Genomic DNA, 20210 nt, shown 5'->3' on the forward strand with positions numbered 1-20210 from the left:
CTCTAGAGCACCAAGAATTATAATCATCATATCTTGACATAAAATAGTTTGTTGTGCTTACGATTGTTCCATAAACTTTTATATGCTGCCTCAGAGCATCACTGGGCATTTTATTCAAAATACTACAGTTGACAGTAATTTTAGTTAGTCTACAAAGTGTTCAGCTTGAATTTTCTCGTGAAGCTATAAATTTTAATAACAAACCTTGTGAGCGGGAGAGGGTTAATCAAAGTTCGCATGTTTTGGGGAGGTTTTCTTCGTTATTTTTTTAAATCAATTTAGTCATTTTTTACGCCGTTGATTTTCCTAGACAACTTCGTTGAGTCAATGGAGTTGTAAAAAAAAAATCAAGTTTTTTTTAAAACATGCAGGCCAACGGAAAAGAAATAAAATAAAAAAAAAAGATTTACAATACATGAGTTTTAAAAAATGTTCAACGAGAAACATTAATGTACAGTTGGCAATTCACGTTTGCGTTAAAAAAATGGACAAAATTTAACGATTTTTCATGGGTTTATTTTTACATGCACTGACGAAACTACGCATACAACATCAATCATATTAATCCATGAGTCAGCAGAAAAAAATTTGACAGCTCTTTCAGTCGAGCTCTAACCGTGATGACGAACACAGTGAAGCTACTTCCTCCAGAAGTGTGCGCGTCAAAAGAACGGTACCCCGTCGCGTCGAAAAAGGACATCGTGCGGCTGCTCCTGGGCACTGGAAACGCCCGTTCCGGCATTTGCAACATGTTGGTACTATTGGATAATAATCAGAGCATTGAAAGGAAGCCCGGTTCCGGACGGCCGACGACCCTGAGCGACAAGAAGCTCCAAAGGATGCTGAAGAGGAAGACCGAGGGAAAAGTGGTTACATCGCTGCGTGCGCTTGGCCAGGAGATATGTGCCACCGGCTAAACAGTGAAAAAGTACCTAGCGAACATGGACATACATGCCAGGAAGTAGTAGTCCCGTTCACTAGTCTCGGAGCTGCAGGCAATGACGCAGCGGCAGCGCCTGAATAAGATGGTCAAGTCGATTTTCCTGGCAAATCACGACGTAGCGGTGGTGATAAACGACGAGACCTGTCTCACCCTGGATGGCAACGACTAGCAGGGCACTTCGTATTTTACTTCCCCCACGAAGGAAATGAGCACCGAGTTGAAGTTTATTTCACACACCAAGTTCCCAAGTGCGATATGACAACGACGATCACTTCCATCAATTACAAAAAAAAGTTCCCCAAGAAGGTGCTGCTGTGGCTGACAATCAGCGAGAAAAGGATGTCAAAGTTGCTCTCCTTTCACTTCAGACTGGCCGTGGATGGGGAAATTTATAGTACGAAGTGCCTGCCGGAAGTAACGCCGTTTATCAAGAAATACCAAAAGGCCGAAGACGTGGTGTTTTGGCTGGATCTGGCTGAATTTCGATGTGGTACCCAAGTTGACGGACCCGCCCAACGTCCCCAAGTTGCGTCCCATCGAAAATTTCTGGCCAAGCCTGAAGCTTAAGATCTACTCCAACAACTTTGTCGCGAAAACTGAGGAGGAATTGGTAAATGTAACGACGAAAGAATTATCAAACTCAATTACCTGTCTTAGTTAATTTTTAATCACCATCCGAAAAAAGTCCATTCTAACGCATACGTTTTTAGGTATTTCACTCAACACGTTAAGCAAATAGTGTTAGTGACGTTATACTTTTGCGGTGCTAAATTTTTGTCTCGCACTGGCCAATAGAGATTATAAGCAATAAAGATAAGAAATTTGTACTCTGTCCCTTAAAGAAATAAAAATCCTGCCTGAAATAAAATTACAGTTGTCACTGGCGAAAACTTACATTTTTCCTTAGGAAATTAGACGGTTTCCTATATTTAACACATACGAAAAGCTGTTAAGAAAAGCATTTAGAAAAAAATTGCAGCTTCTCTCAATAATTTTTCAAGAGGTTTTCTGAGAGAAGGAAGCAACTGTAGATATAATTTCCATTTTCTAGAGTTTCGTATTGGACAAATCAGTGTAGTGCATTTATAATTTTGAAGCATTTTCAAGCAACTGGTGCTGTAACAGACGAAGTTCTTGCAATCTTTTTTTTTTAAATATTGAGCAGCTGACTGCTGTTTCTTGGTTTTGAGTGCGTTTCTGAAAAAAGGTAATTTAAGAAACATGACAGTTGGCACGCAGCTGGAGTTGCTGACGAAACTGATGGAGGCTAAGGCCAAGCCTTCGCCGGAAGCAGAAAAGAAACCCCAAGAAGCAAATTAATTTAATTAATAAATCTACTGTATAAAAATAAAATTCCGTAACGCTTGATCTTTTTGATGTTATTCGCTCCGTCTCTGAGGTGTACAAGTACAGTCACCGCCATCATTTCAAATCGTTCTAAATCAAAAAAATGAGCGGTGACATGTGGGTTTTTGACGTGGGACTTTTTGAAAAGTTCGAAACAACCTCTTTTCTTGTACATTTTCTAAATCTGCTGTTAGAACGTAATAAAAACTGATGTCTTGAAAGAAAACATGCAACATGATAAAAGCAACAGTACCGTACAGAGTATGTGTATCACAGAGCCGCAGGTCTCTCGTCTATGATTGCAGCGGTACAATTCTATTGGTACATTTCAGCGGTACACTTCTATTCGTACATTTCTATACGCAATCGAGGAACTGCATTGCTGCTGCAGATGGTGATTAAAAGTTTATCTCACAAATATGATTACCATGAATTACTCGACAAGAATTGTACATTTTAGCAACGGTTAGAAGTAATAAGTTATTTTTATTTTATTTCAGTTTCGATATCAACTAAATATTCGTGACTGTATAACATCGGAAGAGTTAATTCCTAAACAATAAATGTACAAATTTATAGAGGAGTAAACGCCTGCGAATGCTCTCGAAGTTTTTTGTCCATTGGCTTAGGTTTATTTAAAATCTTTTTTAAAATTTGACCATTGTTTGATGATTTTTGTTTTCACTTATAATCTGACGAATAATATACGTATATTAGCTGTCCTCGTAATACAGTGAATGTAATTTTTGGTAAAAGAACAAAACTTGGCGAGCAAAAGAACAAAAATAATTGTTTTAACTTTAACTGATTGCTACGATCTTCTTACGTTTGCCTATTAGTAAACTTATGTAAGGACTTCCATATTATTTTGAAAGTAAGATCCATGCAATAAATTTGATTCAATCGGAGTTGAATAACACAAAATCATTCATTGTGATAACGTAAGTATTATGGATTTGGTTTTTGAAGAAATAAAGTTAATTCTGATTTAGACACATTGCGAGAAATTCTTGGTGAAGAAGCAATAACAACGATATGCTTGTGCTTTGTCGAAAAAATTTTGTTTGCACAACAAAATACTACAGGCACAACATCGCCAAATTTAAACGAAATACTTTCGAGTGTTGTTAAATATATTTATAACAACGGATTTTTAGGAAAGGCTGAGAATAAAAATACGTGAGTCACTGAGCAAACAAATTAATTCTGCTTGCGGGATTTGTAACTTTTATAACAAAATTAATTACAGTGTTTAGTCCCACGTTGTAGTATTTTACATGAAAATGTTTGTTGATGTTCAGGAAAGAGGAAAAATAAAAAGTATCTGATTACTAAAACTTGAGATATTATTCACAAAAATACGTCGAACATGTAAAATTTTGCCTTTTTTACCGAGTTTGCCTCTAAATCAAGATTCTAAGCGATGACATGTCATATGTTTCATTAATATGTTTGAAAATGCTCAGGAAAGATATTTGAGGAAAAGTAATAAGTATCTGATTATTAGAACTTGAGATAATATTCACAAAACTACGTAAAACATGTAAAATTATGACTTTTTATACTCAATTCGTCTCAATATCAAAATTCAAAACAATGACACACTTTGGTGATGTATGGTGAACATGGTAGTTTGTGTATTACTAGTGTCTATATAAAAACGCTTTTTTGTGTGAAATCAAGTGCTTTAGGTGATCTAGTGCTAGTGATCCGACGGCCAAATTGGAAATATAAACGGTTCGGCCCAAGAAGACGGCGGGAAATATGATGCTATGAGTAGTGAGCTGACGGAGATCAAGAGTGTATTGTTATCTTTGTAGCAGTCGCTCACAGATACTCAAAGCGGAATCAAAACCCAGATAAACAGCGCGATTGCTAATGGAATTGAAAATATTTTAAAATCGATCAGCAACTCTCTTCGTGAGAGTATGGCAAACATTGAAGCCAATGTTGCCAAAAAGCTGAATGATTTAAAAATGAATTTAATTGGTAATAATAATGATCGGGATAAACATGCTGAAATGAGCAGAAAAAGGTCTACAACTGAGAGAACGATTCACTCTGAGTCGGACTCTATTCCCAAGTGGGCACCTATGGTTACACATCATTGGGTAAAGAATAGGTATATAATAATAGGTATATAATAATCTGAAGTGTTCGAAGTTTGAATCAAAACGGTATATACATTTCAAACTTCTTCCCAAGGTGCGGAGAGAAGCTTATCAGCATTTTTTTATTTTTCCTAATAAATTATTTGAAAGAAAAAAAAAAATATACAAGCAAACAATATTGAGAAGCTAGACATGAGAATTAATCCTGCGTGCTGACCTTACTGAACTCCGTTTTTAATCGCCGTATTACTGAGAAGCTTCTCTCCGCCCCTTGAGAAGATGTTTGAAATGGATATATATATATATATATATATATATATATATATATATATATATATATATATATATATATATATATATATATATATATATATATATATATATATATATATATATATATATATATATATATATATATATATATATATTGCCCTGTACCTGTAGCGTCTCAACGGAAGTCAAACCTCTTCCGGTTTGTCGTTTATACGTTAACATTCCGAAATCTCAGACCATGAGAAAAATTGCTCATAATTTAAAGTGACCAGACGTCCCTCGTTTCGCGGAACAGTTTACAATTATCAAAAGTGTCCCGCACGCTTTTGAAATATCCCGCGGTTTCAACAAAATAAAACTAACGGATGTTACATTTTTGTCACTGGGATAACGTTCCTCTCTGACAAGCATCAATCTACTCATTATTGTGGCTCTATACGTCTATCTGCGCCAAATAAAAGGTGTGTATGGTACGGTAACCAGCGGTATTCGGTAGCTTCGAATATTTTTATTGTTCAGTTAGGTTTTTTACACGGTTGCTTTCTTCAAAAACTCAAAAATGGTACAAGATACCGACTTCATTCCAATCACGTTTTCCGTTTCAGGACAAAGATTTTAAAAAAATCACAATTTTTGGTTCAAATACTGAAAATTTGTAATATAGCATTTTGGTCTTTAGACTGACCACCACCATATTTAACCCTTTCCCGCTCATGGTGACTCTAGAGCACCAAGAATTATAATCATCATATCTTGACATAAAATAGTTTGTTGTGCTTACGATTGTTCCATAAACTTTTATATGCTGCCTCAGAGCATCACTGGGCATTTTATTCAAAATACTACAGTTGACAGTAATTTTAGTTAGTCTACAAAGTGTTCAGCTTGAATTTTCTCGTGAAGCTATAAATTTTAATAACAAACCTTGTGAGCGGGAGAGGGTTAATCAAAGTTCGCATGTTTTGGGGAGGTTTTCTTCGTTATTTTTTTAAATCAATTTAGTCATTTTTTACGCCGTTGATTTTCCTAGACAACTTCGTTGAGTCAATGGAGTTGTAAAAAAAAAATCAAGTTTTTTTTAAAACATGCAGGCCAACGGAAAAGAAATAAAATAAAAAAAAAAGATTTACAATACATGAGTTTTAAAAAATGTTCAACGAGAAACATTAATGTACAGTTGGCAATTCACGTTTGCGTTAAAAAAATGGACAAAATTTAACGATTTTTCATGGGTTTATTTTTACATGCACTGACGAAACTACGCATACAACATCAATCATATTAATCCATGAGTCAGCAGAAAAAAATTTGACAGCTCTTTCAGTCGAGCTCTAACCGTGATGACGAACACAGTGAAGCTACTTCCTCCAGAAGTGTGCGCGTCAAAAGAACGGTACCCCGTCGCGTCGAAAAAGGACATCGTGCGGCTGCTCCTGGGCACTGGAAACGCCCGTTCCGGCATTTGCAACATGTTGGTACTATTGGATAATAATCAGAGCATTGAAAGGAAGCCCGGTTCCGGACGGCCGACGACCCTGAGCGACAAGAAGCTCCAAAGGATGCTGAAGAGGAAGACCGAGGGAAAAGTGGTTACATCGCTGCGTGCGCTTGGCCAGGAGATATGTGCCACCGGCTAAACAGTGAAAAAGTACCTAGCGAACATGGACATACATGCCAGGAAGTAGTAGTCCCGTTCACTAGTCTCGGAGCTGCAGGCAATGACGCAGCGGCAGCGCCTGAATAAGATGGTCAAGTCGATTTTCCTGGCAAATCACGACGTAGCGGTGGTGATAAACGACGAGACCTGTCTCACCCTGGATGGCAACGACTAGCAGGGCACTTCGTATTTTACTTCCCCCACGAAGGAAATGAGCACCGAGTTGAAGTTTATTTCACACACCAAGTTCCCAAGTGCGATATGACAACGACGATCACTTCCATCAATTACAAAAAAAAGTTCCCCAAGAAGGTGCTGCTGTGGCTGACAATCAGCGAGAAAAGGATGTCAAAGTTGCTCTCCTTTCACTTCAGACTGGCCGTGGATGGGGAAATTTATAGTACGAAGTGCCTGCCGGAAGTAACGCCGTTTATCAAGAAATACCAAAAGGCCGAAGACGTGGTGTTTTGGCTGGATCTGGCTGAATTTCGATGTGGTACCCAAGTTGACGGACCCGCCCAACGTCCCCAAGTTGCGTCCCATCGAAAATTTCTGGCCAAGCCTGAAGCTTAAGATCTACTCCAACAACTTTGTCGCGAAAACTGAGGAGGAATTGGTAAATGTAACGACGAAAGAATTATCAAACTCAATTACCTGTCTTAGTTAATTTTTAATCACCATCCGAAAAAAGTCCATTCTAACGCATACGTTTTTAGGTATTTCACTCAACACGTTAAGCAAATAGTGTTAGTGACGTTATACTTTTGCGGTGCTAAATTTTTGTCTCGCACTGGCCAATAGAGATTATAAGCAATAAAGATAAGAAATTTGTACTCTGTCCCTTAAAGAAATAAAAATCCTGCCTGAAATAAAATTACAGTTGTCACTGGCGAAAACTTACATTTTTCCTTAGGAAATTAGACGGTTTCCTATATTTAACACATACGAAAAGCTGTTAAGAAAAGCATTTAGAAAAAAATTGCAGCTTCTCTCAATAATTTTTCAAGAGGTTTTCTGAGAGAAGGAAGCAACTGTAGATATAATTTCCATTTTCTAGAGTTTCGTATTGGACAAATCAGTGTAGTGCATTTATAATTTTGAAGCATTTTCAAGCAACTGGTGCTGTAACAGACGAAGTTCTTGCAATCTTTTTTTTTTAAATATTGAGCAGCTGACTGCTGTTTCTTGGTTTTGAGTGCGTTTCTGAAAAAAGGTAATTTAAGAAACATGACAGTTGGCATTTCACTTTTTAATCATTTTAAACCACTCTAAACTTGATATGGAATCAAACATGCGTAGTTACGGATGTATTTTTGCTTGCAGAGAAAGGGGGGTAAAATATGCATTTTAAAGTTTGCCACTCAACCTAGCTTTTTGAAAAATAATCATGTTTGGATATGTAGTCTTCCGTATAAAGTTATCTGACGCATTGAAACGGTGAATTGACATTCCTAGCAATGGTCAAGACTCTAGAGAGCGTTACCAGTGGCGTCGTGTGAAGCTTTCGCACCCGGTTATACTGTGCGTTAAAAATACAATTTTCAAATCAATAACGAATATATCAGAAATTTATTTTTTGTGGCTACCTTAGTCGACGCCACTGAGCATTTTTCCGATGATTCTTGTAAAACACTGTAGTTTATTAAACCCACTGCAGTCATTATCGCTATTCGCGGGATATGACAAATGTTACCGTCGTAGTAGCAATCGTTCGTCCAAAGAGCGCATGCTCTCACCAACGATCGATAATTTCTTCTATGGAAATATTTTAGTTCCCATTTCTGTGTAGAATCTTGTGGTGATAACACTGTGTTTTCTCTTGCCTATGTTCAACAGTTGTTAAATTTCATTAATGTGTTATATTTTATAGTTGCATCGATGTACTCGAAGGAAAGTATTCGTTGGTTGATTAAAGTTTACATAAAACCTTGAATAACATAAATGCAAATAACATTTTTTTTCCAGATATTGACCACAACTGAACCTAATATTTTTTAACTTTATTTAATGGTATTCTTCCGTGTGTTGAATTGAGTGTGAGAGTTCTATGAGTGGAAAATTATTGATTTTTATTTCGAATGACCTTGTCAGTACTACGCGATATCTAATCATAATTTTCTCTGTGCACTTTCAAATTACAAAAAAAAAACAGCAAAGTTCCTTTGCCTGCTGGCTACCACTGCAGAAGCGGATCCATATGGATGAGACTGGCTGGACTATACTGCGCATCCTGTCACAGCGAAATAATGACGAGATTGCGAAGGAGTTCGTAAAACTCAAATCAGAGGCGCGACAGGAAATCGCGGCTCAGGGTTAGCAAAGTTAAACATACGTGTTGAGGGGACCGAATCGTTGAAAATGAATTGTATTATTACTAAATCATTATTACACTGCTATTATTACAATATTATCATTATTAAAATTATCGTTTTATCTAATTGTAGTTATTTTTTGTACATAATCAACGATATCTATTAAAATTTGTTAAAAAAATGCCGTCGCTCTTTTTATTCATGCATCAATAAAGTTTGCTCACTAGTGGCTGATGACATTTGAATACTATTTGCGATTATAAGTTCATTTTACATACAATGAAAATTGGATTTTTCACTAATTTTAGAACGCAATAATTTAAAGAAACTTACTCGGATATCTCTTTACTGATTCGAGTAGACTTATTTTATCTTCCCTTAATAATCCATCATTGATAAACATGTTCTATAGTTTTTCACTATTTTGTAGAGAAAACTCCTTATGCATTTTAAAAAACAAAGATCAATTCGAAGATATGTTGGTGAAATATATTTTGAACTATACAACTAAAAAATCACAAGGGTTGTATGTAAAGCCATGACCGCAAGGTTGACTTAGAACTACATAAGGTTGTTTGTTGCATTACTTGTATTGAATATGCTTAAAATTTTGTGCAAAAGAGGCGGTGCTACCGAATTTTAGTCTGCACATACATCACTGAACAGGAATGAGACAAACACTGTACAGCGCAAACTGGTTTCAACAGCCAAAGTGCTTGCAGATTAAAATAACATTGTACTACTTCTAATTCCTGCGCAAAACGAGAAAATATTAAATTTTCAATAATTTGTTTGTTGTAACTACGAAACTGTTGACTGTTGTTCAACATTATATGCTGTTGTTATACATTATATGCGATATTAATATCGCATATAATGTTGATCGCATCAGTGTGCTATCCCGACAGAGGAGATTTAGAAGAGGACATGTTTTTCACTTTTTCCGGTTTTGGATTTTCAATTTACATCCCTATGTATCCGAGCTTCATGAGAGACGTAGTTCTACTTCAAAAAGGATAATATTTTTAGATTAATTTCAGCAACCACATGGAATCATTAAAGTGTGCATAGATTCATTACGATGATACTGAAATGTAATTGTTATTCAAGTATTTGCTTGAAAAATCTTATTTTCAAGAAGCAAATTGAAAGTATGCAAGCAAAGTGCACTAGATATTATACGAGCTGATTAAAATCTCGCATTAACAAAAATAACCTAAGCACCTTCATTGAAAATGCCTGCTGCAACTCTTAAGTGAAAGCGCTTGGTTACTGTAATGCTGGAGACGCATCTGATATACTGAAGATCAGTGGTGGGTACCATTCCGCTAATTCGCTAATTCGCTAGTTAGCGACGCTAAAATTCAGTTAGCGACTTAGCGATTTCGTTAATTTTTGAGCTGGTTAGCGAAACTGTTAGCGTCGCTAAAATTTTGGCCTTCAAAACGCTAATCGCTAATTCGCTAAATTTGGTAGAGAAGCGACAATAGAAATATTTGAAAAACTGTGAATTGCTGATGGCGTACGTAAATTGATTCGAAAGATGAACATACTTTACTGCGAAAGTTACTATTGTCAGTTTTTTACCCTAGAATGGAGTTCCAGTTATCGTACAAGCCACAGGAGCATTTTGAAGAACAAGCACAAGGTCTAGATTAAATTTTCAGCACACCAAGAACTTTGGTAAATTGCAATGCGCTTGAAATCATGACAACTTTGGTTCTACTTTTTCGATTCAGATAATAATTGAATTTTTATGAAAACATTCCTAAGAGTATCTATTTTCAATGCAAGCTAAATAACTTTTGTTATTCTTGTTTTTACAAAATCAAATATGAATACCGTTTCGTGCACCTCTTATTGTAAATACTAAGGTTTAAAAAGTAATTGTTTTCGTTTGTTTAACCAAAAAAGATCAAAGTGGTCCAAATCTTACAAAACACGAGCAATAAATATAGCGATATGACTATTTACATATTAAAAAGTTAGCGATTAGCGAAAGTTCCGCTAATGTGGGTTTAGCGTTTAGCGATTATCGAGCTAAATTTTCCGGTTAGCGGCTTAGCGATTAGCGTCGCTAAATTTTCGATTAGCGGTGCCCACCACTGCTGAAGATACCTCCGTCAAATTAGATATTTTGTGTAGAACGAGCTGAGGAATCCAAAAATATGTAAAACGATAGGGTCTTCAAGTGCTCAAACCCTCTTAAACGCCAAAATACAGCCAAGTGTTTTTATTTGAAAAGCTCACTAATTACCTCAAATTGGCAAAAAACTGAAAATCGGTTAAACGGTTTAAAAGTAATTTTTTTTTTGAAAAGTTGGTATTTTGTATCACTTAATGTAAGAAAGTGACACCCTTATGGCCAAACAAAAAATACGCTATATGCTATAGTGATTTTGAGATTTATTGGAGCAAAAAAACGGATTTTTTTATTCTCGCTCATTTTCCGTCGGTCTAGTTCCGCCCTTGTTGTTGTGCCAATCACCGACGGCCGGGAGGCGACTCCACCCAGGACCCTAACTTACGACCCGTCGATTAACGTACCGACGCCAACAGCTTTACTTCCTCATGCGATGGAAGGCGTGATCTCAGAGATTTTTCGCCTCAGAAAATCTCCCGGTGTAGGCTAGGATTGAATCACGCCACCCCACAACCATCGACACCTATGTCGGCGTTGGGATTCGAACCCAGGCGTTTGTTGTAGCGTTGTTGGCGGAGACATTACCAACCACGCTAGGCCCCCGCCTAAAAAGAAACGGATTGAACTTTTTCGCATTCAATTTCTCAGTGGTTGCGCTAATTAACGAAGCTATTTTTTTAGTTGGCGGTTTAGCGAATTCGCTAATATTTGGGAAAATGGCCAGCTTGTAAATAGTAAATGGGCAATAAATTTAGCTTTATAGCAATCTACATAAAAATGGGTTAGTGATTCGGAAAAGTTCCGCTGGGTACGTTCGAATAATTGTTAATAAACCACAAACGTTGATATCGGCCCATGATGTTAATAGAGGTATTTTTAAACTATTGTCTTCAACCTCAATGAACATTCCGCGTCGAACACTCGACAGAAACGGACGTGCAAAGTGGTCGTTCCATTACAATCCGGTCCGTGTGTACTAATAGCCAAACGAAAGAGTATATAATTCGCGCTCAAGGCCAAATTCAAGGCTGGCTCGCTACATTGGCTGTATTGGTGCAAAATTACCGGCTGCAGTTTTGATCTGTGCACAGTGAATAGATATTTCGTGTGCAAGGCCAACAGTTGACAGTTGAGTTGTGTCGCTGTGTAGAGTGATCTCACACCCGGCTCGCTGCTGGTGGCTGTATTGGTGCACTGTACTGGTGCTGCTGGCTGTAACGGGTGCAGCTTCGATCGATTTGACAACCACTGCTGGAAGGAAAAAGTAAAGAGGTACGTGTTCTTATTGGCGCTAGTGCGCTAGATTTAGCGCGATGGATATAGATCCCTCGCCTCCCGTGCCATCATCCCCGAACCCCCCTGACCCTGACCCTTCTGTTACCCTCTCCCCTGTTCATTCTCCAGTCCCCCCTCGCCCCAGGCTTTACCCGGACGGATCTCATCAGGGCAGCTACACTGTTTATTTCCGCCCAAAAGGCAGGAGTGTATGCAAAGCGGTTAAACATACTACAAATTTCTGAAGACCTGACGAAGGGGTACAAGGCCGTGACCGAAATTTCCAAGGTCCGACCTAACAAGCTCCGTGTCGTGGTCGGTGATCTGGCACAGGCCAATGCTATCGCTTGCTCTAAGCTCTTCACACACGAGTATCGCGTTTACATACCCACACGAGACGTGGAGATCGACGGTGTCATAACCGATTCGAGTCTGTCCGTCGAGTGTATATTGGAAAGTGCTAAAGTGTGCTTCAAGAACAACACATTTATTTATTTATTTATTTATTTATTTATTGAAATAAATCCATCCGACTAGCAGTCTTAATGAATAAGTGAGTGTATGGCTGGGAAAAGCCACCTTGAAGGTCACTGGTAGGCGACTATCAAGGCGGCATAAAAACCCAGCATCTTTTTGAAACAAAAACATATACAGAGATATTACAAAAATTCGATACAGATAACATAGATAAAGTCAAAACAAACAATGCACATTAATTAACTATACTAGAAATTAAAATTTACATTTTGACAATTATAAACCAGGGCCATCAGACGAACAGGTTCATGCTGGCCATAATTCGTGCGGTGTGCGTTGGTCTGCAGTAATCGCTGATGACGTTGTGGACGAAGAGGGCATTGCAGCTGAAGCATTGTCAAGATAGCGGGGCAGTCATTGCAACCAGTGAGGATTTTGTGCACTGTTCTGGCCAGTATGTCCTTATGACGTTCTTCAAGGGGTTTTATCCCCACCAGCAGGCAAAGGTTTTCGTATGGCGGCAAACACATGTCCGGATGTGAAGGTGCTCGACTGCAAGCAACTGCGGTCAGTATCGATCATCGGTGGCAAAAAAGTATACACTCCGTCAGACTCGTTTCGAGTTACGTTCGCCGGGTCAGCACTACCAAGCCACGTCTCGATCCACTGGGTTCGTCTCTCTGTGCGGTTATATGTGCCTCGCGTCATGAACTGCCTGAATTGTAAGCAGTAAGGTCACACCACCGCTTACTGCTGCAATAAGGCACGTTGTGGCAAGTGTGGGGAGAATCATGCGGATGATTCCTGCAGTAAAAATGCTGAAAAATGCATACACTGTGGGGAGAGTCAGCATGAGCTCTCGACATGTGCGGTGTACATGCAGCGCAGGGACAAAATAAAGAGGTCTCTCAAAGAGCGTTCGAAGCGTTCTTACGCTGAGATGCTGAAGAAGACCGTTACCACATCTCCCATCACATCAAACCCTTTTGATCTGTTGTCCTCTGATGAAACCGATTCTGACGATTCACCAGCGGGAACATCTTACGCCAATCCTGGGGAGTCTAGAAAGAGGAAAAATATTTCCTCTCCCAAACTTCCCAGAAAAGGTCCTAAGATTTCTCAAAGTGAAATGAATGGTACAAACAAACCTAAAAATGATGCGGAAAAACCGAAGCAAACTCCTCCTGGGCTTGCAAATTTAAAGTCCCATAAGGAGTTCCCAGCACTGCCGGTTGTTCTTTTTGCACATCCAGATGATGAAACAAACTCTGGATTAGTGAAATTTTCTGACATTGTGGACTGGATTTTTGAAACTTTCAATGTACCCGATCCAATTAAAATTTTCCTTACAGCATTCCTCCCAACAGTTAGATCATTTTTGAAGCAGTTGACTGCCCAATGGCCCCTCCTTGCAGCGATTTTATCCTTCGATGCCTAATTCAACTGCGTATATGAAGGATTCTATCTCTGTCTTAGAGTGGAATTGTAGAAGTATTTTACCAAAAATTGATTCGTTTGAAGTTTTGATAAATAAAAACAAATGCGATGCATATTCCCTTTGTGAAACCTGGCTTACTTCAAATATTGATCTCAACTTCCATGATTTTAATATTATTCGCCTTGATCGAGACACCCCATATGAAGGAGTACTTTTAGGGTTTAAAAAGTGCTATTCTTTCTATCGTATCAACCTCCCCTCGATTCCAGGCATCGAAGTTGTCGCATGTCAAATGACAATACAAGATAAAGAGCTTTGTATTGCCTCAATATATATATATATTCCTCCCAGAGCACAGGTTGGGCAACGGCTGCTCTTTGATTTAATAGAACTTCTTCCCTCGCCACGTTTGATTTTGGGAGACTTCAACTCTCATTGTGTGGCTTGGGGTTCCCCTTACAATGATAACCGTTTCTCTTTGATCGATAACCTTTGCGATGACTTCGACATGACTATTTCAAACAACGGTGAAATGACACGTGTCCCGAAACCTCCAGCGCGCCCAAGCGCTTTGGATCTATCCTTATGTTCGACGTCGCTACGGTTGGATTGCACATGGGAGGTAATCCTCGATTCTCGCGGTAGCGACCATTTGCCTATTCTTATTTCAATTGCTAATGGGTCAGCTCGCATGCGACCAGTTGACATTCCGTATGACCTCACACGAGGAAAGTATGAAGTTATACGAGGAAATGATTTCAAAAGCGGTCGAGTCGATTCAACATCATCCACCACTTGAAGAATACAACCTCCTCGCGGGCTTGATTCTCGACGCCGCGTTGCAAGCCCAAACGAAGAAATATCCCGGGGTAACGATCAAAGAACGGCCTCCCACTCCGTGGTGGGACAAAGAGTGCTCCGATGTCTACACGCGAAGATGCGACGCGTTTTTGGCCTTCCTGAAGGAAGGTATACCTGGCGACTATATACGGTATTCGGAGCTTGATACCAAGCTTAAAAGCTTGGCTAAAGCAAAGAAACGCGGATATTGGCGTCGGTTCGTAAACGAGACGTCGAAGGAGACATCGATGAGCACTCTTTGGAACACAGCCAGAATGCGAAATCGCGTAACGGTCAACGAAAGCGAGGAGTCTTCAAGTCGGTGGATATTTGATTTTGCCAGGAAAGTATGTCCGGACTCTGTTCCTGAGCAAAATATTGTTCGTGATTCGTCTCCGGGCCACGACGCGATAGAATCACCTTTTACGATGGCAGAATGTTCAGTTGCCCTCCCTGTCCTGTAACAATAACGCGCTTGGTTTAGATAGAATCAAATTCAACTTGTTGAAGAATCTACCCGGCAATGCCGAGAGGCGCTTGTTAAACTTGTTCAATGAGTTCCTGGAGCAAAACATTGTACCGCAGGATTGGAGGCAAGTGAAGTTGATCGCCATCTAAAAACCAGGGCAGCCAGCTTCTGATCACAACCCTTATAGGCCGATTGCAATGCTATCCTGTATCCGGAAATTGATGGAAAAAATGATACTCCGTCGTTTAGACCATTAGGTCGAATCGAATGGTCTACTATCAGATACTCAATTTGGCTTCCGCCATGCCAAAGGGACGAATGATTGTCTTGAGTTGCTTTCAACAGGTATTCAGCTGGCGTATGCTCGCAAAGAACAAATGGCGTCTGTGTTCTTGAACGTTAAGGGGCTTTTGATTCCGTTTCTATTGACATTCTTTCGGATAAACTTCACCGACAAGGATATTCTCCAATTTTGAACAATTTTTTGCACAATTTGTTGTCCGAAAAGCATATGCATTTTTCGCACGGCGATTTGGCAACTTTTCGCATTAGCTACATGGGTTTTCCCCAGGGCTCATGTTTAAGCCCCCTTCTTTACAACTTTTATGTAAATGACATCGACGAATGTCTGGCAAATTCATGCACGATAAGACAACTTGCAGACGACAGTGTAATCTCTGTTACAGGAGCCAAAGCTGCCGATTTGCAAGGGCCATCGCAAGATACCTTGGACAATTTGTCTGCTTGGGCTTTACAGCTAGGTATCGAGTTCTCTCCGGAGAAGACTGAGATAGTAGTTTTTTTCCAGGAAGCTTGAACCTGCTCAGTTTCAAACACAATTAATGGGTAAAACGATTTCTCAGGTTTGGGTACACAAATATCTTGGTATCTGGTTCGACTCTTGAGGCACCTGGGGTTGTCACGTGAGGTATCTGATGAAAAAATATCAACAAAGAGTGAATTTTCTTCGTACAATAACCGGACAATTGTGGGGAGCCCATCCGTGAGGCCTTATAAGACTTTACCAAACAACGATATTGTCTGTTATTGGGTACGGGTGTTTCTGCTTCCGCTCCGCAGCAAACACACATTTGATCAAATTGGAGCGAATACAATATTGTTGTTTGCGTATCATCTTGGGTTGCATGCAATCGACCCATACGATGAGTGTGGAGGTTTTAGCTGGAGTACTACCATTGAAAAACCGCTTCTGGAGCCTGTCTTCTCGTATTCTTATTAAATGTGAGGTCTTAAACCGTCCTAACATCTATGATAGAAGAAACTCGTGGAATTCCGGATCATTTACGCGTGCAGCAGATCCCCAAATTTTTTTCCAATAAATTTCGAAATATCAATTGCGACAATATGTTCTACACTGACGGATAACTTCTTGATGGGTCCACTGGCTTCGATATTTTCAATAACAATTTAACCGTCTCCCATAAGCTCGATAATCCTGCTTCTGTTTACGTCGCAGAATTGGCTGCAATTCAGTACACCCTAGGGATTATCGAAAAAATGCCCACGGACCAGTATTTCATCTTTACGGACAGTCTCAGTTCTATTGAGGCTCTCCGATCGATGAAAGATGTTAAGCACTCTCCGTATTTCTTGGGGAAAATCCGGGAACATTTGTGCGCTTTATCCGAAAAATCGTATCAGATTACCTTAGCGTGGGTCCCTTCCCACTGCTTGATACCGGGCAATGAGAAAGCGGACTCTTCTGCTTGGTACTGCTTGATACCGGGCGCAACAAACGGTGGAATTTATGAAAGACCAATTGCTTTAAATGAATTTTTCACACTTGTACGTCAGAATACGATCATCAGTTGGCAAAATTCATGGACTAAAGGGGAACTGGGAAGGTGGTTACATTCCATAATTCCCAAGGTATCGACGGACCCGTGGTTCAAGGGGTTGGATGTAGGTCGAGATTTCATTTGCGTGATGTCTCGGCTTATGTCCAATCACTATAGATTTGACGCGCATCTCCATCGTGTTTGGCTCTGGGAAAGTGGTATCTGTGCCTGTGGTGAAGGTTATCACGACATAGAGCACGTCGTTTGGTCATGCCCTGTACACCGTGACGCCAGGTCTAAATTAATAGTTTCCCTTCAGGCCGAGGGTAGACAGCCGGCTGTTCCTGTTCGTGATGTCTTGGCGAGCCGTGACCTATCCTACAAGTCCCTAATATACGTTTTCCTGAAATCCATCCACGCCCCAGTTTAGTTCTATCCCCTTCAGCCTACATCCAACCGAACGATAAGAACACGTTGAGACCCCGGAGCCGAAAACAGCAATCAGACCCGCACGATACTCTCAAGGTCCGAGGGAGACAACCCAATATGCCAGTCCGTAATATCTTGGCCCAGCAGCGGAACAAATTTAATATGCTGCTTACCTATGGCAATGGAAAACCATCAAACAACAAACCAGTGCTTTTAATGCGAAACATTCTAGCTTTAAGTTAGATTTAGTTTCAGCTCGTAGTCGGCAGCGAGGGCAAAAAATTTGCTTTTAGCTATTAAGATACTTCAGAAAGTAAGCTACCAGATATAATTGGCGCCGTTAAACATTAAATTGTATTTGTGTCGTGTCAAATAAATTATAGTTGAAGAAAATAAAACCTCAATGAAGAACTGAAAATTAGTTCAGAAATCTTGTAATAACTTTTACTTGTCGATTCTAGCAAATAGTTTACCGATGAGAAAAACATATTAAATTGATTAACTCAGCTTTTTAGTTACGGATTTGCGCTGTTAGGATTTTGTCTACGGTGTACTGCTTTCTAACTGAAGTTATGCAATCAGCTTAGACTCGGGATAAATGTAAGATTCATATCTGTTTTGTTTATATGCGTTGCTGTTCGAATGGTAATCGGACTGACTCTATTGGCACACACCATGCGAGTAATTATTGTACTCTCGAGAATGGAATGAAGATTCTTAAACAAGTTCTAACGCAATTCTTCAATCGCATCGCGGGTGTTACGATGGTTTATATTCTTAGGTACCTACACTGTATTAAATAATATATATTTGGAATGCATTGAATTTGTGTGATTTTTTGGATGAAACTCTGAAGAATTGAAAAACAAAATATTTCAGTTCCACGCTAATCATTACAGTGTTCACTCAGACGTGTGCCCTGGAGCATCGAATTTAAAAGAGGGACATTCCAAAGCGTAAATTCTTTAATGATGGTTGTCATCCTTTTGTATCTCACACTGCTAGACCATTTTTCCGTCGCACCAGTAATGTAGCATGGTGAAATAAATTAAAAAAGGATCTGACGCCGTCTATCCTGAATGCACCATAGGTATTCTATATATTCAATAGATACAGAGAGTGCGGCTGGAGACACTTAGAAAGCTTCCTTCGACTTTCGCAAAGAAAAGCTCCTTCTCTTAAGCAAAGAAAATAACTAGACTGCAAATAAGCAAGACAGTGGCTCATTTAAAAGCTAAATAATTTATTATCCTTGCTTATTTCCGCTTGGCAAGCTGCTCAAGAGATGTTTCCTTGCATTATCAGTAGTTACGTGCATTCATTCTACCAAGGTAACTTGCGTTGTTGACACGGAACATACAAGCTGATTTGGCGACCTTCTCGTTACATCCACATAAGCACTGAGGAATATAATAAAATAAGTAGTAATCGAAACACGAATATGCAGAGGAGTAAAATATCATTTACTTTTGAAGGTAACACGAACAAAGTTCGATCATTCCTATCAAGAACTTCAGTCAATAGAGCTAATCCATATACGTTGAAAAATACTCATAATCCAAGCAACAAGTCCTGCTGCATCAAAACTGTTATTTCTCGAAAACTAGAGCAGAAAGAGTTAGTATCAAAGAACGAACTGTGAAGCGGTTTAAAACGTTCAATTTCTAGTGCCCAGTGCCGCCTTTAGACGGTCTTCAGTTTAACCTCTAAAAAGCTTCAATCAATACTTAAAAAATGTTTATAGAGCTTCATAGTGATTTGTTCGAAGTCCGTCTGTAAATTACCTTAGGCAGGTTAAGCCAAAAAACAAAAATAATAATGTTATTCACCTTTTTTGTGAGAAACCATTAACGTTTGAAATTGTACTACTCGACCATTTTTGGAAAGAAACTGTCATTTTTTACGTTTATGTGAGCATGTAAAGGCTGAATTCAGTTGGAAATTTTTAAAGGTTTCATATAAAGTCGAAAGAATTGCACATTAAATTTATATTAAAAGTTAGAACCGCTTTAAGGAAGAGCATTCAAAAAACTCAAAACTTGAAAAACATTGAGTAGATTAACGTCAGGGGAATTTTTATGCATAGAAGAGTATGTTCATCTAATATGGCACTCTATCAGCCTCTGAAATACTCCCAACAAGGAACCAATCACTCGTATACTGCAATTCCATACCAAAAAAAGTCCATCCGATTTAGTTTTGCTTTTTTAACTGAAAATTGCTTTTTTTTTCACAACATTTTTTTGACGCGGCACAATACTGAAAATTGCTATATTTATTTTTAGCGAGAAATTTTAGTCTCTTGTTTTTGTTTGGCCCTTTCAGGAAATCGATTTTTTTAAATTATCAATTTCTGAAATTGGTGCCATTTAACTGGTTTTGAATCCTTTCACATCAAACTAAAGGTAACACTAGTCAACAAAAGCGAAAAAAAGTTGCCCCAAAGCTGAAAAAAAGTCGCTCTGTGAAGATTGTAGCTTTTGCCACTAGTGAATGCAGAATTGCGTCAGAAGGTGGCAGAAAAAATTTACCATTGAAAAGAAATAAAATATTTTTGATTCAAAATTACTAAATAAACACTAAATTTTGATAAAATTTGATTGGAATTAATTTGTTTTTATTTTTTTAGGAAACTTGAAATTATAACAAAACTTTCGATAAAAAGTCCAGAATTGAAAAATGAAAAACAAAATTTTT

The sequence above is a fragment of the Wyeomyia smithii genome, chromosome 3, assembly GCF_029784165.1.
Source record: "Wyeomyia smithii strain HCP4-BCI-WySm-NY-G18 chromosome 3, ASM2978416v1, whole genome shotgun sequence".
In the NCBI taxonomy this organism is placed as follows: Eukaryota; Metazoa; Arthropoda; class Insecta; order Diptera; family Culicidae; genus Wyeomyia; species Wyeomyia smithii.